Here is a 26,381-nt window from a genome sequence, read left to right as displayed (position 1 = left end):
CTCTCTCCCTCTCTCTCTCTCTCTCTCTCTCTCTCTCTCTCTCTCTCTCTCTCTCTCTCTCTCTCTCTCTCCAGAGAGGCAAAAGAAGAGGCGGCTACCTACGGACTGACCTGGCCAGGACGAAGAGCAGGAGTGACACGGCCAGGTAAGCCGTGACGATGTAGAGCCACACGTCGAGCGACAGAGGCGACAGGAAGCTGAACAGATTCGGCGTCTTTTTACTCGGCTTCTTGTACAGGATCGTGATACCTGGCGGCAGCGTCAAAGGGAGAGTTAATTGGCGAATGGTTCCCACAGGTGCAAATGCCTTAGTGCGTCTGAATTGCAGTAAAGAAATTAATGTGTTTTGCCCTAAAAAGTGTTTGTAATCAGATGTTTCCAGTGGACTCGGGAGGCGTAAGCTTGTGTTGGGTTATTGGTCCAAATGCGTCCTTTTATGTAAAATGCCCCTATATATATATATATATATATATATATATATATATATATATATATATATATATATATATATATGTATATATATATATATATATATATATATATATATATATATATATATATATAATCATGAAAGTTAAAATGTCTTAATATCAAATTCACGCTACCTTGGGAATATCTCCGATGGAGAATAATCGCCGAAGGAATTTATTTAAGTGATAAATGAATTGTGTCCGGGCGGTACCAATTCATTTGTCACTTAAATAAATTCCCCTTCGGTGATTATTCTCCATCGGAGATATTCCTGAGGTATGTGAATTTGATATTAAGCGACATTTGTGGTTTCATGATTGTATATAAATATACACAGTGTGATAAAATTTTTTTTATATATATATATATATATATATATATATATATATATATATATGTGTGTGTGTGTGTGTGTGTGTGTATGTGTAGATATATGTGTGTATATATATATATATATATATATATATATATATATATATATATATATATATATATATATATATATATATATATACATACATATATGCTCACGATGATTTTCGACACTAGGATATTTTAAAATGTTTAAAAAGTGGAAATAAAAAAAATTTAGCAAAGTCAGTTAACAACACAGCACTAGTGAATCTCATTCATTCAATAAGAAACTTATGTCAGATAGATAAAGAGATGAGAGAGAGAGAGAGAGAGAGAGAGAGAGAGAGAGAGAGAGAGAGAGAGAGAGAGAGAGAGAGAGAGAGAGAGTATTCCAACTAACCTAGGTTCATCCAGGGCATGGTGAAATCGACTACTTGTTCTCTTTCATAAGTGATCGTTAGGTCTCCAATGGCTAAGTCGGCTTTCTGAGAAAAAATCACAAAAAGGGAAGATATTGTCAATTAATTATAATTATCCAAACGGGAAATTCTAATCCAAATCATCATAAAAAGGAAGATTTTGTCAATCAATTATAATTATCCAAACGGGAAATTCTAATCCAAATCATTAAAAAGGAAGATTTTGTCAATTAATTATAATTATTATCCAAACGGGAAATTCTAATCCAAGCTGAATATTATCTAATTCTGGAATCCCAAATCCAAGATTACCTCAAGTTCCTTCTAAAAACTTTAGGATTATTGAAAGTGAATTTGATCATTTACGAACTCATTCAGGAATTCTTACTTGTAAGAGGAACGTTAGCTAAATGTTAAATCAAGTGTTATTCACTGAAAATGTTTAAAAATTGCATTTGTTAAGGATAAAAATAAAAAAATAAAAATTTATACGTTTCTCTTCATCTCATATTGTAAGATTTCTTTTTGCCGAGTTTTTTCTCATTATATTATATTATATTATATTATATTATATTATATTATATTATATTATATTATATTCAAATTTCTTTGTAAAAAATTACATTTGTTAGGGATGAAATGATTTTTTTTTTATTTCTCTCCATATCATGCTGTAAGCTTTCTTTTTGTCGAGATTTTTTCTCATTATATTATATTACATAATGTAATATAATATTATATTTTATTATATAATGATATATTATATTCAGACTTCTTTGTTAAAAAATTACACTTCATACGGGTAAAAAATAAAAAAAAAAATTATTTCTCTCCATGTCATATTGTAAGCTTTCTTATTGTCGAGATATTTTCTCATTATATTATATTATATTATATTATATTATATTATATTATATTATATTATATTATATTATATTCAGATTTCTTGGTTATTCACATATGCTACCCACAAACCCTGTACCTCACATCTCGACAGAACAGACTGTAACCAAACTCCTGCCTTCACTGATACCCGGTACTACCTCGTACCTCACGCCCGGCTAGAAGACCCAACGCCCAAATCGTGGCCCCCGCCGTCTGTGCCTCACCTGATCGAGGAGTTCCCCAATCATGCCGTTCCACTTGCGGGTCTTCTCGTCGTACATCCCCGGCTTTCGTCCTCGGCGATGTGGATGGTGTAATTGAATCCCAGGATCCTGGCGATCTCGTCCAGCAGGTCGATGCAGAACCCTTCGTAGCGGTCGTTACCCGTCATCGGCTGCGAGCTCTCCCTCAGCATCGTGTAAGGCGAGCCCTGTGGAGTGAATGGTGAATGAATGAATGAATGAATAAATTACTGAATTAATTAACGGATGGCTCCATCATGCATTGTTTTTCGTGGTGTGTGGCCAAGTTCAGACAGTCTGGGTGAGACTATGTTTCCTTCTTCGTGGTGTGTGGCCAAGTTCAGACAGTCTGGGTGAGACTGTGTTTCCTTCATCGTGGTGTGTGGCCAAGTTCAGACAGTCTGGGTGAGACTCAGACAGTCTGGGTGAGACTATGTCCTTCTTCTTCACAAGTTCAGACAGTCTGGGTGAGACATCTAGTTCCCTCAGAGACTTCTGTCCTGGGAGTTTTCTTTCTACTTCCCCCTTCGTGGACATAAATGCATACAAGAGTATGCATAAATGGGGAGCCAAGGTTCAAGCTTTACTTTTCATGGTGTGGCCAGGTTCAGCAGTCTGGGTGCACGCCTCTTTATTAGGCCGACAAGAAGCATCTGGGTGAGAAAGTTTACTTGGCCAAGATCAAATGTCTTACTTCCTTCTTCGTGGTGTGTGAGGATCACAAAGTGACGCACCAATGGTTCTCAAGACCACATCAGAGGCTTCTGTCCTGGGAGTGTCTTTCTCCCTTGGACATAAATGCATACAAGAGTATGCATAAATGGAGCCAACAAGCTTTGCTTTTCATGGTGTGTGCATAAGTCATGCCCCACCTTTATTGAGCATCTTTCAACTGTCATGTGAGGTACCAATGGTTCTCAAGCATGCTAGTATGCTACGGCCTACTAGAAACAAAGCGTAAACAACATTATCAAACTGACATCTCTCTGTGGGACACAACAACAAAAAAATATCTTTAATTCAAGGTTTTATCTTGAACATTTTCATTTAGTCTCAGAAAGTAATTCATTGCCAACCTCCTCTTGACATTAAAAATAATTCCAACCAGAGATAAATAAAAAAAAACGCCGAAGTTTCTTAAGCGCAATCGAGTTTTCTGTACAGCCGCTACAGCGTATAATCAAGGCCACCAAAAACAGGTCTATCTTTCGGTGGTCTCGGTATAATGCTGTATGAGCTGCGGCCCATGAAACTTTAACCCCGGCCCGGTGATGGCATTACTTTGACCTTAAATAAAATAAAAACTAATGAGGCTAGAGGGCTGCAATTTGGTATGTTTGATGATTGGAGGGTGGATGATCAACATACCAGTTTGCAGCCCTCTAGCCTCAGTAGTTTTTAAGATCTGAGGGCGGACAGAAAAAGTGCGGACAGAAAAAAGTGCAGAAAGAATAAAGTGCTGACGGATAGCCAAAGCCGGCACAATAGTTTTCATTTCCAGAAAACTAAAAAGAATTTCAGTTTTCATAGTTTTAGAAATGCTTGTGGCCAACTTGGAAAAGGCTTCATGGCCAACCGATCGAGAACCGCTGCAGTAGACGTAAGGGATTGTCAGATGGATCCTGGAAAGGTATTGCGGGTATCAGCGTGGGAATCATGGCTCGTCCTGGTAAGATATTCCTCGTTCCGGCAGCTGATGGTCGTAGACCATTTCCAGGCGGAGGAATGTTTCCACTGTTTCTGAGAAGCTGAGAGTTCGGAGGCAACGTTTCGATTAAACGGTTTTGGCCTGGAAACATTTAGGTAGAATTTGATGCTTTCACTTATTCTCTGGTATGATAATGCGTGCTTGTTAAAACGCATTGGACGGAGGGATAAGTCGCGGGAGAGAAATGAGATTGCCAATTCACGCTAAAACTTTAGTACAATTGTATTGCAAAAAGCGTTCTAGCTTCTTGGAAACTGGAAGGCTGTAGTAGAAGTCCAGGATAACAGAAGTGACGAGAACATTCTGAAACCTATTGGCCTGGAAACATTTAGGTAGAATTTGATGCTTTCATTTATTCTCTGATATGATAATGCGTGCATGTTAAAACGCATTGGACGGAGGGATAATTCGGGACAGAAGTTATTGCCAATTCACACTAAAACTTTATACATGTATTGCAAAAAGCGTTATGTTTAAACTAAGGCTGTAGTAGAAGTCCAGGAAATACATATTGAGAAGTTTAAAGCCTATTTTTCTCTATTTTTTAATGCTATAAATCTATATTAAAAGTTATATTTTAGACTTATCCTTACCGTTATACATGTATAGCAAAAGTTATGTTCAAATCTAATCCTTAATGCTATAAATACATATTGAAAGTTTAAAGCCTATTTTTCTCTATTCCTTAATGCTATAAATCTATATTAAAAGTTAAATTTAAGTCTTATCCTTACCGATATACATGTATAGTAAAAGTTATGTCCAAATCTAATCCTTAATGCTATAAATATATACTGAAATTGAATAACATTGCATTTAAACATATCTACAATACTGTAAACCCCATAATATGATTTATAACTGCAAGACAAACAGAGAGACAGGTAGACAGACAACCACAGACAGACAGAATGGACAGAACTACTCACAAGAATTGACGTGACGAGAAGCGTCTTGTTCTGCAAACTCTCCGCGATGCCTTTTTGAACATCGTTATAAGTCCTCGTGTAGTTCGTCCCATTGGTCGGGTCCCATCTGCGATTGTGGACAAGACTGCTTAATTAAAAGTCCCAGGTCTTCTTCATCGTGGTTGAGCACGACAGAGAATTCAGTGGTCCTAATTGACACATTCATTCCTTACCTGCATAAAAGCTTTCATTGTTTCATAGTTCATTCATCCCCTGAAGTGAAGATCTCACCCGTGGGAACTCTGATGGTTACGGAAACTGAGGTCCTGCCTCCCGCAAAAATACACACATTCACATATGGAGAAGCATTTAAAGTGTAAACTTCCTGGAGGCAGTAGCCACTAGTGCTCTGTTATACCTGCGCAGTTATGCCTGGGCAGGCAAAACTGAACCAGCTAACGTTCAGTTATACCGGCGCAGTTATGCTTGTGCAGGGAAAACTGAACCAGCTAACGTTCAGTTATACCTGCGCAGTTATGCTTGTGCAGGGAAAACTGAACCAACTAACGTTCAGTTATACCGGCGCAGTTATGCTTGTGCAGGCAAAACTGAACACACTAACGTTCAGTTATACCTGCGCAGTTATGCTTGTGCAGGCAAAACTGAATACACTAAACGTTCAGTTATACCTGGGCAGTTAAGCCTGTGCAGGCAAAACTGAACACACTAACGTTCAGTTATACCTGGGCAGTTATGCCTGTGCAGGCAGAACTGAGCCCACTAACGTTCAGTTATACCTGCGCAGTTATGCCTGTGCAGTCAAAACTGAACACACTAATGTTCAGTTATACCTGTGCACTTATGCTTGTGCAGGCAAAACCGAACACACTAACATTCAGTTATACCTGCACAGTTATGCTTGTGCAGGCAAAACTGAAAACACTAACGTTCAGTTATACCTGGACAGTTATGCCTGTGCAGGCAAAACTGAACACACTAATGTTCAGTTATACCTGTGCACTTATGCTTGTGCAGGCAAAACTGAACACACTAACATTCAGTTATACCTGCACAGTTATGCTTGTGCGGGCAAAACTGAACACACTAACATTCAGTTATACCTGCACAATTATGCCTGTGCAGGCAAAACTGAACGTTAGTGGGTTCAGTTTTGCCTGCACAGGCATATCTGCGCAGGTATAACCGAATGTTAGTGGGTTCAGTCTTGCCTGCACAGGCCAAGTGTGCAGGTATAACCAAACGTTAAGGCCGCCACTTAGACTGTCATTACTGCTCAAAAGAGCACATTTCTGATAGTGACTTTGAGCCTGGTATCAGTGTAGTACACGATCACCACAACACTTGATGGGGGAGTATGTATGTTTAGGAAGCATGTAGTGTAAATCAAAACAAAAATAATAACAATGTTTATCAGATGTAAGACCTTGGGTCGTTTTAGGCTATGGGCCTCAGTTACTTCGTCACTCATAACTATCTAACTTGCAACTCTTACTAAGTTTTTAGTAAATAAGTCTCATTCAATCTAGCAATTTTGCCACCCCGTCAGCACAGACATATCTGAGTCTATTCCCTCCCTACTCCAGAGACTGATTCCCATTTTCTCTACGTGACCAAGCCATATCAGTGCACAGAAGTCTTTTCATAATGCTGTTGGATGTTTGGGATGTTTTATGTTCACTCAACATGTGTAGTTCTAAATAATGTTCAATTTGCCTCTCATTCATTTTCGCTGGCCAGAATTCATTCAACAGTCCTTTTATACTTTCGAAATATTTATTTTATAAATAAAGAGTAAGCCACACATACACACACACACTCACACACCCACACACACACACACACACACACACACACACACATATATATATATGTGTGTGTGTATATATATATATATATATATATATATATATATATATATATATATATATATATATATAAGATCTTACCTTCCAACTTTCGTGAGTCCATCCTTGGTCAACTCCACGATATCCAAAGCCACGTCACGCCGGAATCCCTCGGTGTCAAATTTGATGAGGCCCGTCAACCCGTTCACTTGGACCTAAACCAAAAAGCAACCATCTCATCAAAAACCCCTTGTCTTTACGCATCAGTTTTATCATCTTATTAATTCGAAACCTGGGTCCTCTCGCTTCATGGGAGAGCATCCCTTGTACTCACCCACTTCATGTAATTGATGAGGGAACTGCCGTGGACCCAAGTGTTCTCCCTGTCGCACTCCAGCGGCGTAATGTCGATGCGTCTCGAGCGGTCGAGGTCGTCCAGAGCTTTGGCGAATAACTGGACAGCGTCGTACATCAGGGCGACCTCCGTCTGTCGAAAGGGACGTTAAGGAAATAAGTGATTGGATATGATTTAAAAATGTTTATATGGATTTATTCGGTGTTGATTAGGATTAGGTGATGACAGTATTGCCATCCTATTTTTTTCTAGTCTTTATTCATGAAATGGATCATCTTCTTATTTCTTTCGTTAAAATTAATCGTTAACGAAATCCTTGACTGTAAGACTTTCTCCTTCGTTAACATTCACCAAATGAGAATTTCTCCGCGTTTGTCCTTTTGTTTATTTATTTTGTGTGTGTGTCTAGATTATTGTGCCGGCTTTGTCTGTCCGTCCGCTCCTTCCTCTGTCCGCACTTTTTCTGTCCGCCCTCAGATCTTAAAGACGACTGAGGCTAGAGGGCTGCAAATTGGTATGTTGATCATCCACCCTCCACTCATCAAGCATACCAAATTGCAACCCTCTAGCCTCAGTAGTTTTTATTTTATTTAATGTTAAAGTTAGCCATAATCGTGCTTCTGCCAACGCAACAACACAGGCCATCAAGGCCGGTTGAGAGTTTCATGGGCCGCGGCTAATACAGCATTATGCCGAGACCACCGAAAGATAGATCTGTTTTCGGTGGCCTTGATTAGACGCCGTACAGAAAACTCGATTGCGCTGAAGAAACTTCGCATTTTTTCGCATTTTTATATATATATATATATATATATATATATATATATATATATATATATATATATATATATATATATATATATTTTTTTTTTTTTTTTTTTTTTTCGGGGGTTACAATTCGAAGTAATTCGCTTTATATTCTCTAACACTGATTATTTCTATCATCTCTCCAATTTACCATTCTCATTCCTTTTACGTTTTTTTTTATTCCTCGAAAATCATCAGAGTTTACGAACTATCGATAAAACCCGGTTATTCCAAACCGAAGAATGTTTACACGTTAGAATAATGTTTACTTTTGAAAATGTGAGCAAAATTCCCACGACAAATCATAGAATGAAACATTCAGTGTTTCGAAGTCAAAAGTTAAGTCGTTAGAAAAATTCCAGCCACGGAATATTCCAAAACGAGTATTCCATGAAACATTTACAGTACAAAAAAAAAGTGAAACTTCATTCCTCCGCAAAATCTGTCGGGAATACCTGAATGAAAAATTTTATATACCACGAGAAAAAGGTAACCTAAAAATCATTTTTAAATCGTAGAAAATATTACGTACCTCGAAAACAATCTCAGGAATTTAATGGACAATTTTCACGGCCATTTCTATAAGAAATATTCTAGAAACTAAGAATATATCTTTTTTAAATGGAGTCACTGCAACTTCTGTAAGAAATATTCCAAAACCTAAAAATATTTTTTTAAATGGAGTCACTGCAACTTCTGTAAGAAATATTCCAAAAACTAAAAATATTTTTTTTAAATGGCTCACTCCCACTTCTATAAGAAATATTCCAAAAACTACAAATTTTTTTTAAATGGCTCATTCCCACTTCTATAAGAAATATTGCAAAAACTACAAATATATATTTTAAATGGAGTAACTGCCAATTCTATAAAAAATATTCCAAAAATTAAAAATATTTTTTTAAATGGCTCACTGCCACTTCTATAAAAAAATATTCCGAAAACTAAAAATATGTATTTTAAATGGAGTCACTGCCACTTCTATAAGAAATATTCCAAAAACTAAAAACATATATATTTTCAAAATTAGTTATCAAAATCTCTTTCGGAAAACTCCAGTATGGAAGTGTTTATGCATGATTGACAAAAAAACGTGGGCTACTGCCAATGAACGATATGCCCAAAAGAGTAATGGCGGTGGCCATTTCCGGTCCTTTCACGCGCTCCAGATATGAGTTTCCGGTTGCCTGCAATGGGGATGCGTCTCTCTACTCTCTCTCTCTCTCTCTCTCTCTCTCTCTCTCTCTCTCTCTCTCTCTCTCTCTCTCTGCTGAATAAACCCAGGCTTGCCTTCTTATTAACTTTTAGATGAGTTTTTTTATAATAGCTTCCACGGTTGAGTATGAATTTTTGTCGAATGTATGTGCGAAGTATTTAGTAGCAAATACACCAATCCGAAGTGCTTGGAAGCCATGTATGTATATGTGCATTCGTATAAATACACGTATTCATATTTTTACGCACGTAAATATTGATATAGTATACTTCATACGCCCACAGTCAACCTTTTCAATAAAACACGATTTTCCACTTAAAGCTGGTGAGCCCACGGATATAATCTTTTCAAGTAACAGCAACATATATATATATATATATATATATATATATATATATATATATATATATATATATATATATATATATATATATATACATACAAATATGTGTGTGTGTAAGTATGTTATCAACTGAATGCAGCACAGGTTCAATTCGTACTATATAAATTAAAGCTTCTTCATTTTTATCTAAATTGTCTCTGTGGCTTGTAGTGGTAAACATTACCAGAAAATTAAGAGGTCATCACTGCTATTAAAATACATAGCTGTATATTTGGTGAGATTATAGAATATATAGAATTTAGGCCAAAGGCCAAGCACTGGGACCTATGAGGCCATTCAGCGCTGAAACGGAAATTGACAGTAAAAGGTTTGAAAGGTGTAACAGGAGGAAAACCTCAAAGCAGTTGCATTAGGAATCAATTGTTAGGAGAGGGTGGAAAGCAAGATGGAAGAAAGAGAATATGAAAGGAGGTACAGTAAAAGGAACGAAAGGGGTTGCAGCTACAAAGAACCTTAAGCAATGCCTACAGTGCACCGCATGAGATGCACTGACGGCACTACCCCTCTGCGGGTTATATTTGGTGAGAATCTCGTCAAAAATTGATCAGCCAAATAACTTGACGCAGAACCGAGCTTACTGAAATTATAGTCATGGAAATCAACTTTATAGACAGGTGAAATTTGCCGCACATCATAACACTCAAAAAGTGGCCATACTAGTAGTGAGTGCTATTATAATTTTATATTTTAACGTTTGTATTTCTGAATGTTATCATGATCAGTGATATTTAAAAATGAATTTCCAAACTAAACAAGTTTTTCTGAGAAACGGAAGACCAATGTCAATGTTTTATGATATTCAGTAAACAAAAATTTTTTTTCCAGACTGGGAAATAATCAATAAACAAAATGTTATAAAGATGAATAAAATAATAAATATGCAATTTCGTCTAAAAATAAAGTGAAATGAAACCGAGCAATGAGCGACTGAATTACGCTTTTTCCAAAAAAAAATATTTCTCAGAACGACAAATTCCAAAAATAGGCAAAGAAAAATAACAGCACGGACCAAAAAAAATATCATTTCACCTCAGATCGGAAAAAATTATTTGCTATAACGCTCAGACAATCGCATTTTCCCTCATCAGCCACCCCCCGAATAATTCAGGTGAAAATTGCAAAACATTGCAGTGCCGGGGGATTATTTCACCTGGGAGAGAGAGCAGGTGTTGGACAAGAGCAATTAATGAAGCGACCCCACAACAGGTGCGTCGAAGGGGAAGCCGGGAACAAGGGAAGGAGGGAAGGATTTATGGGAAAGTGTCCCGTGGATTGGGGAGCAGGATTTTGGGACAGGTGTGGGAGGAAGCTTGGGATGGAACAGTTGCAGACGAAGAAGAAGAAGAAGAAGAAGGTGAACCGTCGGTAATTAAAAGTCTGGACTGATATATATATACATATGTACAATATACATATATATATACACATATATATATATATATATATATATATATATATATATATATATATATATATATATCTAATCATATATATATATACATATACATACATATATGAACGTGTGTGTGTGTGTGTGTATTTTGATTTATGTCAGCACTGGTTCCTCCCCAGGCAGCTCACACGAACAGAAGAATATCACAAATAGTGACATGACGTTATTCCAACAGCATATGAAGCGTAATGTTATATTTAACACTGAGCCTCACCTATTTTTCATCTACAAACGCAATACACTTTATGAAAAAAACTAACCACAGAAATGAAATCTGAAACCAGTGATATAGGTCAATTATATAAACCGAAATCCCACAGAGCATAAATCTGAAACTTTCGTTTTCTATCCGACTGAAAGAAGAGACGAAAGAATAAAAATAAAAAAAGAGGAAGATAAACAATAGAACAATTATATATATTTAAACATTGACCTAAACCGCGCCATATATTTGTCATTCGACTTGTTTGAAGAGACCCCATTCTCATTAAAAAAAAAAAAGTACAAAATGCGCAGAAGTTTCCTCGGCACAATCGAGTTTTCTGTACAGCCTCTACAGCGTATGATCAGGGCCACCGAAAATAGATCTATCTTTCGGTGGTCTCGGTATAATTCTGTATGAGCCGCGGCCCATGAAACTTTAACCACGGCCCGGTGGTGGCCTATCCTGTATCGTTGCCAGAAGCACGATTATGGCTAACTTTAACCTTAAATAAAATAAAAACTACCGAAGGCTAGAGGGCTGCAATTTGGTATGTTTGATGATTCGAGGGTGGATGATCAACATACCAACTTGCAGCCCTCTAGCCTCAGTAGTTTTTAAGATCTGAGGGCGGACAGAAAAATGAGGACAGAATAAAGTGTGGACGGACAGACAAAGCCGGCACAATAGTTTTATTTCACAGAAAACTAAAATCAAGGAAAGAATTCTAAGAGTTAAAGACAGAAACCTTCTCCTCTCCAGATATCCCAAGTGCAATTGGCTGAGGATGATGTATGTATTGTCCAAATTCCGAAATGGGAATTCGGCTATCAGAGGACGATTCCAAGATTCCAACACGGTTCCCGGTGGGAAAGGAGGATATACCGGGACCAACAGTGGTTTCCCGTTCATTCCTCTGTCTAATATGAAGTCGAGAGGCCACATTTCATCTGCAAGGTGAAAGCCTTCCCTCCAATATCGACACCATGCCCCCCCCCTCCCCCCTGCTCACCAACCCACCTAACCGCCCCCCCACACCCTCAAGTCTCGGTTGGTGAGAGACGATGCGCCTTTCCATTAGAAAATATTAAAGGGTGGATTTTGAGCCACATGGCATGCTCTAGTTTTATTTTCGTTTTTTTATTTTTTTTTTATTATATTTTCCCAAAATTCTTTTAATCACTTTTTTTAACAAACGCCAAAATTTCGCACCCCCCTTTTTTTCCATTGGTAGATATTTATAATTTGTTTTGAATTTCCCGTTAGCGAAATTTTCGAGATTTTGTTTGATATTTCTTTATTTTCAGTGCTGAAAGCAAATTTTGGCCTCTCCTTCGTAAAGATCCATATTTCCTCTTGATTTTCCATAAAGAAAAAAAGAATTTCTAACGACCAAAACCTGTCAATTTTACTTCCTAAATTTTTTTATTTATCTCAAATTTTCACTTTTAATTTTCTGTAAAAGAAAGTTATTGTGCCGGGTTTGTCTGTCCGTTCTTACTTTATTCTGTCCGCACTTTTTCTGTCCGTCCTCAGATCTTAAAAACTACTGAGGTTAGAGGGCTGCAAATTGGTATGTTGATCATCCACCCTCCAATCATTAACTGCAGCCCTCTAGCCTCAGTAGTTTTTATTTTGTTTAAGTTTAAAGTTAGCCATAATCATGCTTCTGGCAACGATATAGGATAGGCCACCACCGGGCCGTGGTTAAAGTTTCATGGGCCGCGGTTCATACAGCAATATACCGAGACCACGGAAAGATAGATCTATTTTCGGTGGCCTTGATTATACGCTGTAGCGGCTGCACAGAAAACTCGATTGCGCCGAAGTTCCTTCGGCGCATTTTTTACTTATTTATTTAGTTCTTAATGTTAAAATATATATTACTGTCTTGTGGTATTAAAAGCTTTTTGGGTTAAGAGGAAATTTCGAAAATACCTTTTACCGTTTTCAAAATCAGGAGATTTACTTAAATACTAAAACAAGTATTAATATTATTTTGGTATTTCCTTACCATTCGGAAATTTTGAAATGCCCTTTTGAATCTTCCAAAATCAGAAGAGTATTTGTTTCCAAAAACTTTGACTCCAAGATAGTCTAAAAGCACAACAATCATTTCTCCTTGCAAAGCAAATCGGAATTTGCTTTTATGCTTCGATAACCAAACTTGCTTTCATAAACATCACCTCCCAATCTTCTTCTTTATTTTCCAATTCATTATTCATACGTTATTCATTTGTTCACTGTCGACAGCATTCATAATAAATACATCAAGTCAAACTAATCATTCACCGACGTTGTGGGCGAACTTCTCTTCTCTCCCAGAGAATAATCACAGTCGTTTTAGGGGAATGGTCATTGCCCATCCCCATCACGCCCATCACGCCCGCAGCGGTGTTCCGGCAACAAAGGAAACGTTATTAGTATGGAAATTAGAGGAAGTTCAGCCACGGTCCCCCCAATATAAACATGGAAGTTACATCATGCATTTACGAGCGTTCATGTATAAGGGTTACTCGATTTCAGTAGTGACCGCTCGCTCGGTACTTACACAAAGACGGGCACACACACACACACACACACACACACACACACACACACATATATATATATATATATATATATATATATATATATATATATATATACATACATACATATACATATGTGCGTGTGTATATATATGTGTGTGTATGTATATATCTATATATATAATTATGTATATATTATAAATATATATACATATATATAATATATATATATATATATAGAGAGAGAGAGAGAGAGAGAGAGAGAGAGAGAGAGAGAGAGAGAGAGAGAGTGCCATTTCTCTCTGTAATCATGATTACTCAAATATACTGTCTTAGGATAATAGCTTACATTTTAGTACAGAAATGCACAGTAATGTACACCACTGCTCACAGAATTACGTAAAACCAAATTTCTAAACGGCACAAGACTCTACATTATATACATTCTTGAAATGTTTCACTGTACATTGCCTGAATCTTGGAATTTTATGAAATCTATAGTATATTTCCCATGTACTTTTCATTAATTTTTTTTTTTTGCTTTTAACTAATTTAAAGAAGGATATTAGAAATTAAGATGAATTAAGGTATTTTAAAATATAGAAATGAAGAGATGATTAAAAAAACATTGATGAAAAAACTAAGATGATTGCATGAATACCAATGATGAGTTTGATTAAACCAAAATCAATCTCATCTTTCCTTTCATTTTACAGATGGAAGTTCCCAAAGTCCTGGGAACTTCGGGAGAAAATCATCGGAGACCAAAGATAGATCCTTTTTCGGTTTTCTGAGTTCAGAGTTTGAGATGAGCTTCCCACGGGAGGTCAAAGTGCAAGGAATTTCTAAGGTAAATATTATTATTTTTATTTAGATCTATATTTATTTGAATCAATTTCAATACTACTTTATTACTGCTATACATAATGATAATATATTTTGTATATATACAGTATATATGTGTGTGTGTGTGTGTGTATATATATATATTATATATATATATATATATATATATATATATATATATATATATATATATATACCTAATGATAATATAATAATAATAATAATAATAATAATAATAATAATAATAATAATAATAATAATAATAATAATAATAATAGTTTAAGACTTTACATTCAGTACAAGAACTTACCCTTGTTAAATTATAAGGTAAATATTATCTAATTTACTATTCACATTTTTTTATTATATGCATTACTACTGCTACTGTTATTGCTACTACCACTACTACAACTAACAACTCTTACTAAAAATAACTGCTTTTCTGTTAAATGCAAAAACAGCAGTATAAGACCAAAATGTTATCACAACTGTTGCAGTTATCATAATTACAACAATAATAATTATTTTTAGAATCACTAGCTTTTTAGCCAGTGCTATATGTACACTTGAAACTACTACTTAATAACTACGAAGAAAAGACTCACCTTAAATAAAAAAAAATTTAAATATCGCAATTCTAAGGAATAGTGTAATCTAAAATACTAAACCCCCGAGACCCACCCACCTCCCCGGCGATATTTTCAAGGTCAACATGTCAATCTGGAAATATGAATTGGGAAAACCGATCAGTGGCGTCCCCAGGTGTCAGAACAGACAGAGACAGAGAGAGAGAGAGAGAGAGAGAGAGAGAGAGAGAGAGAGGGTTGGGGATCCTGAGTGATAGATTTCATCTTGACTTAAGCATAGTTTTTTTCGCTACATTTTCGGTAATATCGTTTCCTCTCTCACCCAGTCTTACACTTTCTGCAACGCACACACACACACACACACACACACACACATATATATATATATATATATATATATATATATATATATATATATATATATATATATATATATATATATATATATATATATATAAATATATATATATATATATATATATATATAAATATAATATATATATATATATATATATATATATATATATATATATATATATACATATACATATACATATATATATGTATATATATGCATATATTTATATATACTTATAGTTGTATCTCCTGCGTTTTAGTAAATCATATCCACTTAAAAGAAAATTCACAAAAAAATACTTTAAATGTATCTAATTACACATACATATATTCATATACATCTCTCTCTCTCTCTCTCTCTCTCTCTCTCTCTCTCTCTCTCTCTCTCTCTCTCTCTCTCTCTCTCTCTCTCTCTCTGTCTTGATTTAAATAAAACTAAGCATCGCCCATATGAATACTCCCTAACGGCGCCTGATCCAGGACTAAGAACCTGAAATATATACAAAAATAAAAACATAATCACAACTAAACGAAAAAGCGAAACTAAAAATATCAAAACTAAATAAAACGAAGCTGCGGCAGACTTACCTGGAGGTAGGTGGCGTTATTGCTCTGTAGAAATAAAGAAAAGAAACCACCTTTAAAAAACGGAAAGCAAAAATCGCTAAACAAAAACTCCTTAGGCTAATTTGGGTATGCAAATGTCTCGGTGCCTAAAATAAAGTGCCTAAGATAAAACTCTTGTTTCTTTTAGCGGTAGAACAAAGGAAAGACGTTTAGAGTCTCGTGTATACAACTATACACATGTTCGTGTATATATATACGTGTGTGTGTACATATACATACATACATGTGTGTGTATATATATATATATATATATATATATATATATATATATATATATATATATATATATATATATATATATATATATATATATATATATATATATATATATAAATATATTTCTGATCATATAGGATCGAACCCTGGTCTTTCGATATGCAAGACAAAATTTTCTGACTCACACAAGTTGGCAGCGTTCTTGCCTTTCAATTGAAAGACAAGATCCTGATGAGTCAGAAAGCCACACAATTAAAAAGCGGTCACGTGATCGTGTGTTGATTATTTTCTAACATATATATCGATCCTGATATATATATAAATATATATATATATATGTGATATATGTTATTATTTTATAACATATATATATATATGTATATATATATATATATATATATATATATATATATATATATATATATATATATATATTAATGTACGTTTTTCTCTCTAATAGCGGTGCCTTCAAAAGGTGCAGGTCTATTAGTTCTCAAAACTCTTTCGGAATATAGTCACTAACCCACAACCTGCATATAGGTAAAAGAGCTTGCTCTATAGGAAGGTAAATTGAGAGGGAAAGGTAATAAGGGAATGAATCTTAGAATAAAAGAATCGGCTATATTTTCTTACGAAAATGTAATTGTGACTGAATGGGGTTTCTTGGAGAGTTATTGAATGTGGTGAAAAAAAATTTTTTTTTTTTTGAGGATTACCATTAAGCACAGGGAAAGTGTAAGGTAGGATTAATATTAAGAAAGTAAGACAGGTCATGAAAGAACTGGTCGTGAAGAACACTTGGTTTAAACAAGAAAGAGGTGTGTGTGTGTTGTGTGTGTGTATGGACCAAGTTCTTTTGACAAAACAATTATGTGAAACGTTTGATAGTAAAGGCAAACACGGGACGTGGCTTTCACTGACATAAAAAAACTCATTATAGAATCGACAAAGAGGCAATTTGGAAGGTTTTGAGAACGTATGGTACAGATAATAAGTTTCTGAAAGAGATTAAGCCGTAGAATGTGTAGGCAGGAGAGTGACTAGTTTGGGGTAAAAGCAGATCTGGGCCAAGGGTGTGTCAAGTCTAAGGAAGAACTGATTAGAATATACGAAGGGTTTGGAGAACTAACTCTTCCCTGTGGAAATGAAGTGTGGATGTGAATAAGTATAAAGGAACCGAGAATGAACCTGTGTATGAATTAATGGTTTGTGTAATATATAATGCGAAAGAACTGAAGGTGTGAGAAATGTGGAAATACGCCGAAGTGGTAGAGGGTCGCCGCACGTGAAAAATTGATCAGAGTTTAGTGAGATGGCTTGGTCATGTGGACAGAATGGGGGACAATGGTTTGATGAAGATTTTATTATCAGGAGAAGATATGAGGAAGAAGGAAAGGAAGACCTAGAAAGTGTTGGCTGCATAAAGTTGAAAGATATTGCCAGAAATAGTGGGAATGCAAGAAAAACAGGTGACTAGTGCAGTGTCTGTAAGCGGTTCGATACGCAGCTGATGAAGCTCCTGTGTAGATGTCCGAAGATGGTAATGCTGCGGAATTTTTGTGCACAGGAGGTTCATCCACGAGTCAGCAACTAAAGTGAAAATCTAGCAGTGATCACTGTCATGTTTTTACTTTATAGTCATGCCTGTCTATCTATCTATATATATATATATATATATATATATATATATATATATATATATATATATATATATATATATATATATATATATATATAGTGACATAAATATAGAAAGATAGATATAAAAGCGCCCTTAGGAAAGGTAAAAGGAGAGTTCGAAGACACTGAGCTTTCGTCTATTTTCGAAGACATGATCACAAGACATGATCACAGTAACAGCTACTGTGATCATGTGACTGTGATCATGTCATGAAAAATAGACGAAATCTCAGTCAGTGTCCCCGAACTCTCCTTTCACCTTCCCTGAGAGAGCTTATTTTTAGATGCCACGGGACCATCGTGGTGTTGGATGAATAGATAGATAGATAACTAAATAGATAATAAGAGAGAGAGAGAGAGAGAGAGAGAGAGACAGAGAGAGACAGAGAGGAAATATAGGCCACACACCACAGACTTCCTTATTTCTGAAAAAATGACAAACAAGAAGTTATATTCTTGATCACTTGGTCATAAGAAAAACTCTTTTTGTGATTCGGGGGCGATACAACTTCGCTCGGCCAAACTTCGCAAATTCCAGGAATCATAAATCTCTGTTATCGAAAGACGAGAGGAAATCTGGAGCCCGTCAATGGCCCGCCCAAATGGTCTGTGACCTTGCAATGACCCAGTGGAAACTGACCTCGAAAAGTAACCAAAATGCAAAAAAGCAAAAAAATAAAAGTTAGATACTATACCTATACAGAATACATTAAGAATCGAGGGTGAAAGGTTGTTATTATTATTTACTAGTGTAGAAGTAACGTCATAAATAGCGGTAATGTAAGAGAGAGTCGTAACGCCAGAACCCGAACCTATAGACCTTAAGCACCGTCCAGACCTCGAACCCGGGGCTCAAGGACGACAAGAATAAACGTGGAGTCCGTTATCCATGTACTTTATTTGTTGCACACAGAAAAAAAAAATATAAAGATGCATTGCTAGAGTTTCATGAGGTCTCCCAGAGGATTTGCAAGAGGTGAAAAATGAAGCAGGTAAACCTTGAAAGCTGTCAAAATAAGAGATAACCAGTGAGGAATTTGCTCAATCGAGTTTTCTGTACAGCCGTTAGAGTGTAAAATCAAGGCCACCGAAAATAGATCTATCTTTCGGTAGTCTCGATATATTGCTGTATGAGCCGCAGCCCATGAAACTTTAACCACGGCCCGGTGGTGGCCTGGCCTATATCGTTGCCAGAAGTACGATTATGGCTAACTTTAACCTAAAATCAAATAAAAACTACTGAGGCTAGAGGGCTGCAATTTGGTATGTTTGATGATTGGAGGGTGGATGATCAACATAACAATTTGCAGCCCTCTAGCCCTAGAAGTTTTTAAGATCTGAGGGCGGACAGAAAAAGTGCGGACTGAAAAAAGGGCGGACGGGCAGACAAAGCCAGCATAATAGTTTTCTTTGACAGAAAACTAAAAAGGTTTGCTAGGAATTAGTTAATTATTTCCCCAAATCCCAAATGGTTCAAGGGGTAGGATGGTGCGATATGAGGGCTGGGGTGGGGGGGATTAGGGAGTAGGATGAAGGGGAAGGAGAAGGGAAATAATCAAAAAGTCCTCCATGATTGTCGCCAGATTCCAAACACCAAGAATTCCTGCTGAGCACAACATACCACATTCCCTCCCTCATTTATCTCTTTTCCTTTTCATTTATCGAGATAAATGCCGTCCATAGATTCCCGAGGAATTCCAATTGAATACAGTATTCTCTCTCTCTCTCTCTCTCTCTCTCTCTCTCTCTCTCTCTCTCTCTCTCTCTCTAATAATCAAGACAATTTCAGTGTATTTCTCACCAATCAAACAGACTTTTTATTTCTTTTCTTTGTTTTTTTAGTAATTAAGGGACGTAGCGAAATATCACAAAAGCAGTTTTTTATTTCTGTGTTTTTTTTTTACTAATCAAGGCAATTTCAGAGCTTTTTCCTGATTCCTCAAAGTGAGTCGTTTTTTTTTTTTTTTTTTTCTTTTTACTCTTTGCACTTTGAAGCAAATATTGGAGAAGGGCAGAGAGGAAATAAAGCAATGTTCTTAATACAGGAAAATATCTTCCTCAGGAAAGAGCCTCATCTCTTAGGTTCCAACTTCTTTTACGACTTGTCTAGCCTTGTTTGCAGCGCTCTGGTCTTTCATTTGAAAGACCTGGGTTCGATCCTGATGTGAGTCAGAAATTTATTTCTGTTCCACACGTAATTGTGTGTTGAAATTATAATATATATATATATATTTATATATATATATATATATATATATATATATATATATTATATATATATATATATATATATATATATATATATATATAAATATATATATGTATATGTATATATTACACAGGTATAAAAATAAGAGACCAGGTGTAGGTCCTGACCGGTTTCTGACTTTATTTCCAAACCATGTTACTTTTCACCTGTGGTAATGTGATAAATGATAAATGAATCACGTACAAATGTGATAATATTATATATATATATATATATATATATATATATATATATATATATATATATATATATATATTCCATTATTGCATCATCACCACCAGCGCCGATAACGTCAGCAAAAGCCGTCATGGAATTGCTTTGCAGATGGAGGCCATGAAGAAAGGCGTCCCCAGAGGTCGAGGCTAATCAAGCATAATCAGTCGCAATTAGCAAAGGGCGTCATCTTCATCAGACTCGATGAGGACCCCATCAGGAGCAATTGGACTTCTTCCATCGCTCACAGTACACCGGGACGCTTTAACGTGTATTGGCGCAGCCTCTGTCTGAGTTATAGATCATATATGGACGATGATGAGGTCGGAATTGAATTGTGAATTAGATTAAAGGGTGGTTGAGGGGGAAATATATATATATATATATATATATATATATATATATATATATATATATATATATATATATATATATATATATATATATTTATATATATATATGTATATATATGCATATATATAAAACTCTACATATTATATAGTTTTATATATATGCATATATATATATATATATATATATATATATATATATATATATATATATATATATATATATATATATATTATATATATAAATGTATGGATATATATATATGTGTGTGTGTATGTATATACATATATATATATACATATACATATATGCGTAGCAAACAAATAACTAAAGAAAATAAGACCTAGATAAAATCAACAGCAGTCCAACACATAAAAGGAAAACGTAACCTAAGATTACATTGGAACACTACATAAATTACCTCCCGGAAAAAAAAAAAAAGACAGACAAAATGAACAACGAAGGTCAAAGTGAAGCGATAAAAACGTCGATATTCGCAGTAATATGCAAATCAAAATGTGAAACAGATAAATTTTTTTTTTTCACCCGGTCGATGTTGCGAGCAAAACATCTCAGCGGAGAGGAAGAATTCTCGACCAGAATTCTTTTCCGAGGAAACATATCGATTCTTTGGCCTCCGGCGTTGCGAATAAATTCTTGGAAGTATTGAATTCGGTCGCAACGGTTCAATGAATATCCCCAACAGCCAGAATACAAAGGAAATAGATTCAGCATACATACGAAGTGTTTATTTACTTGCAGCGTTGGTCGATATCCTTCGGAATGCAGGATGCCAGCGATAGGAACATTTCAGTGCCTTTCTAAGATTGGTTCGGTTCGTTGGAAATCGTAATGTACTCTGATTGAGTCTATGTTGTAAATTAAGTATTTGGTGGTTAGTCAGTTGTGGTGGGTCGTAGCAGGGATAGAAAAGGACTTGGGTTAGCAAAATTATAAAATGAAACTCAGTAATATACATTAGCGCACTTGAAAATAAAACCACTCTATTGTTGAGAGAGCGTGCTTGGGTCTAGAAAAACTTTCATTCATTAGCTATCTAGCTTAGAAATAAAAGGCTTTAGACATAAGGTTAACAAACTATAGATTAAAACATTCGATCTTTGTTTTAGCAATGCGTCGCAAAAAAACATTTGAATTCTATATATGTGAATTTTAGTTTTCTGTAAAAGAAAACTATTGTGCCGGCTTTGTCTGTCCATCTGCACGTTTTCTGTCCGCCCTCAGATCTTAAAAACTACTGAGGCTAGAGGGCTGAAAATTGGTATATTTATCATCCACCCTCCAATCATCAAACACACCAAATTACAGCCCTCTAGCCTCAGTAGTTTTGATTTTTATTTAAGGTTAAGGTTAGCCATAATCGTGCATCTGGCAACGGCATAGGACAGGCCACCACCAGCCCGTGGTTAAAGTTTCATGGGCCGTTGCTCATACAGCATTATACCGAGACCACCGAAAGATAGATCTATTTTCGGTGACCTTGCTTAAACGATGTACAGAAAACTCGATTACACCGAAGAAAATTCGGCGCATTTTTTACCTGTTGGAATAAATAACAAATAGATCGATCGATAGATAGAGAAACCATGATATTGCAGGGTAGTCAACCATCCTGGGGAGATTATTCCGCTCAAAAGGTCTTTCTCACAAAGCAGATTAAATATCATTTTCGAAATCCAGTATTTCGAAGGCACAAACTGGTGAAATTAATCGGCTCGTGAATCCATTTTCATACATTTTGCTGCTGATTCATTTAATTTATCCTTACAGCTTTACTTTCTAAAAGTCTTTTTCTGCCTAAGCGATTATGCTCTATTAACTCACGTTATTCACACACACACACACACACACACACACATATATATATATATATATATATATATATATATATATATATATATATATATATATATATATATATATATATATATGTATATATATATATATATAATATATATATATATATATATATATATATATATATAATTTATATACATATGTATATATATATTTATGTATATATACACATATATATGTGTATGCATGTGTGCGTGTTCATACATGTGCTTGGATGCATGTGTGTATACAGACACTTCAGTTACTCAAAAAACAAGAATTGGCGTCCATTCCTAAAATGAATTCCTGCGCCACCCGCAAATTCCAGTCATTTCCATTTGGAAACTTGAATCTCTAAGGCTACATTTGCTTTTACTTTTCCCTTCCCTAATTTATTCCGCAAAATATGAAACGGGAAAAAACTTTTCGCGTAAAGATGGAAATTGACTGAGAGAAAGTAGGTGAGAAAAGGGATCGCAAAAAAAAAAATGGCGATTTGTCGACAGGTCGTAAAACTTTCCATTAAAGGCGAGAGACGGAAGCGATACGGCGCTCGTTTTAATTGGCCCGGCCAACACTCCCAAAATTCCATTTGGCATCGTGTCTAGAGAATGGCTCTTTTTTTTATTTCTGCTGGCGTTGAAATTCTGTTTATAATCGCGACAAAACAAGTAAAAAATTGCGACGAAGTTTCTTCGGCGCAATCGAATTTTCTGTGCAGCCGCTACGGCGTATAATCAAGGCCACCGAAAACAGATCTATCTTTCGGTGGTCTGGGTGTGATGCTGTATGAGTCGCGGCCCATGAAATTTTAACCACGGTCCGGTGGTGGCCTATCCTATATAGTTGCCAGAAGCATGATTATGGCTAACTTTAACCTTAAATAAAATAAAAGATACTGAGGCCAGAGGGCTGCAATTTGGTATGTTTGATGATTGGAGGGTGGATGATCAACATACCAATTTGCAGCCCTCTAGCCTCAGTAGTTTTTGAGATCTGAGGGCGGACAGAAAAAGTGCGGACAGAAAAAAATGCGGACGGGCAGATACAGCCGGCACAATAGTTTTCTTTTACAGAAAACTAAAAGGAACTGATTTTTGATTCAGTAATACTTTTTTGTATCTTGTCAAGGAGACCTGTATTTTATAAACATAGTTCGGGTATTCTGTTCTGTAAAAGTTGCAAAAATGAGCAGTTTTCAGTTTTTCTGTAATATTATTTTGTATCCTGTCAGGGGAGAAGCTGTATTTCATAACCGTAGTTCTGAAATTCTATTTCGCGATCGTTGCAAAATGGGCAGCTTTATGTATTTCTGTAAACACTATTTTGTATTCTGTCAGAGCAGACGTTGTTTTTGTACTCAAAGTTTAGAAATGCCATTTTGGAATAAGTGCAAAACAGGCAGTTTATTGTATTTCAGTAATACTGTTTTGTATTCTGTCAGAAGAGACGTTTTATTTCATACATAAACTTTGGAAATTTATTGGGAGTGTATCAGGATGATATTGTACCTTATACTTTTGAAATCCTACTTTTAAGTTTTCTGAAAAGAAAACTATTGTGCAGGGTTTGTCTGTCCGTCCGCGCTTTATCGTGTCCGCACGTTTTTCTGTCCGCACTTTATTCTGTCCGCACTTTTTCCTGTCCACACTTTATTCTGTCCGCACTTTTTCCTGTCCGCACTTTTTCCTGTCCGCACTTTTTCCTGTCCGCACTTTTTCCTGTCCGCACATTTTTCTGTCCGCACCTTATGTCCGCACTTTTTTCAGTCCGCCCTTTTTTTTGGCTGCACTTTTTTCTGTCCGCACCTTTTTTCTGCATTTCTTTCGGTCCGCCCTCAGATCTGAAAAACTATCGAGGCTAGAGGGCTGCAAATTGGTATGTTGATCATCCACCCTCCAGTCATCAAACATATCAAATTGCAGCCCTCTAGCCTCAGTAGTTTTTATTTTATTTAAGGTTAAAGTTAACCATAATCGTGCATCTGGCAACAATATAGGCCAGGCCACCACCGGCCCGTGATTAAAGTTTCATGGTCCGCGACTCCTACAGCATCATACCGAGACCACCGAAAGATAGATCTTTTTTCGGTGGCCTTGATAATTACACGTTGTAGAGGCTGTACAGAAAACTCGATTGCGCCGAAGAAACTTCGGTGCAATTTTTACTTGTTTTTTAATCTTTGCGAAAATGACGCTGTATTTCATACAGCCGCTTATTGCACGATAACAGTCCTGAAATTTCACTTAATATCCTGACCGAAAATGCTTCGGGATTTTATGTTTATGAAATTCCATTATGTAACCTGACAAAAGACGAGGCTGTGTTCCATGCATACAATTCTGAAATTCATTTTGCATCTTTCTCATGGGACTTTGTATGTTACGCTAAGCCTCAGGAATTTCTGTTTTGAACCCCATTAAAGATTCCCTCGTATTTAAACACGGATGTCTGAATTCTACTTGCATCCTACCAAGAGAAAAGTGTATAGTATGCTTATTCTTCTGATATATATATATATATATATATATATATATATATATATATATATATATATATATATATATATATATATATATACAATTATATATATATGTATATGTGTATATATATATATATAAATGTGTGTATAATACAAAATATATATATATATATATATATATATATATATATATATATATATATATATATATATATATATATATACATACACACACATATATTACTAAAGGACCTCATTCAAACTGGATGGTATCTATGGAGTTTTTATTCAAAAAGTTACAAGCTTTCTTGGACAAACAGTCTACATTATCAAGTATCCGTTTGTCCAAGAAAGCTTGTAACTTTTTGAATAAAAACTCCATTAGAGGTACGGATACTTGATAATGCGGACTGTTTGTCCAAGAAAGCTTATAACTTTTTGAATAAAAACTCCATTAGATACCATCCAATTTGAATGAGGTCCTTTTAGTAATTCTACTAATGCACAGAACAATTGTGTATGTGATAAAGTTAATATATATATATATATATATATATATATATATATATATATATATATATATATATATATATATATATATATATATATATATATATGCACATATCACACACATACTCACAAATCCAATCCGATACTACAGCAAATATTCCCCCGGTAAACTAATTCCATTATCGGCTTCTGCTACGATATAAAACACGAGATTGATGGCCACCAGGAAGGAACATTTATAACCTGCGAGATATGAACGATGTGGGTACAGCAGTCCTTTATATCCTGTTTTAGCACAACAAAACGCCCCATTTTTCTTCCAGGCTTAGATAACATCGAAACCCTTATTGAACTGAATTGAATATAGAATTTAGGCCAAAGGCCAAGCACTGGGACCTATGAGGTCATTTAGCGCTGAAACGGAAATTGAGAGTAAAAGGTTTGACAGGCGTAACAGGAGGAAAACCTCAAAGCAGTTGCGCTATGGATCAATTGTTAGGAGAGGATTGAGGAAAGTAAGTTGGAAGAAAGAGAATATGAACGGAGGTACCGTAAAAGAAACGAAAG

General features: G+C 35.6%; 1 pseudogene; it reads right to left on the bottom strand.

Moving 5' to 3' along the window:
* The window catches only part of LOC136842406 (glutamate receptor ionotropic, kainate 2-like), a 181,978-nt pseudogene that overhangs the window by 22,895 nt on the left and 132,702 nt on the right, over window positions 1–26,381 (bottom strand).

This window comes from Macrobrachium rosenbergii, chromosome 10, assembly GCF_040412425.1.
Source record: "Macrobrachium rosenbergii isolate ZJJX-2024 chromosome 10, ASM4041242v1, whole genome shotgun sequence".
NCBI lineage: Eukaryota > Metazoa > Arthropoda > Malacostraca > Decapoda > Palaemonidae > Macrobrachium > Macrobrachium rosenbergii.
The sequence above is the reverse complement of the archived record's forward strand: the minus strand, read 5'-3'. Positions and strand labels throughout refer to the sequence as shown.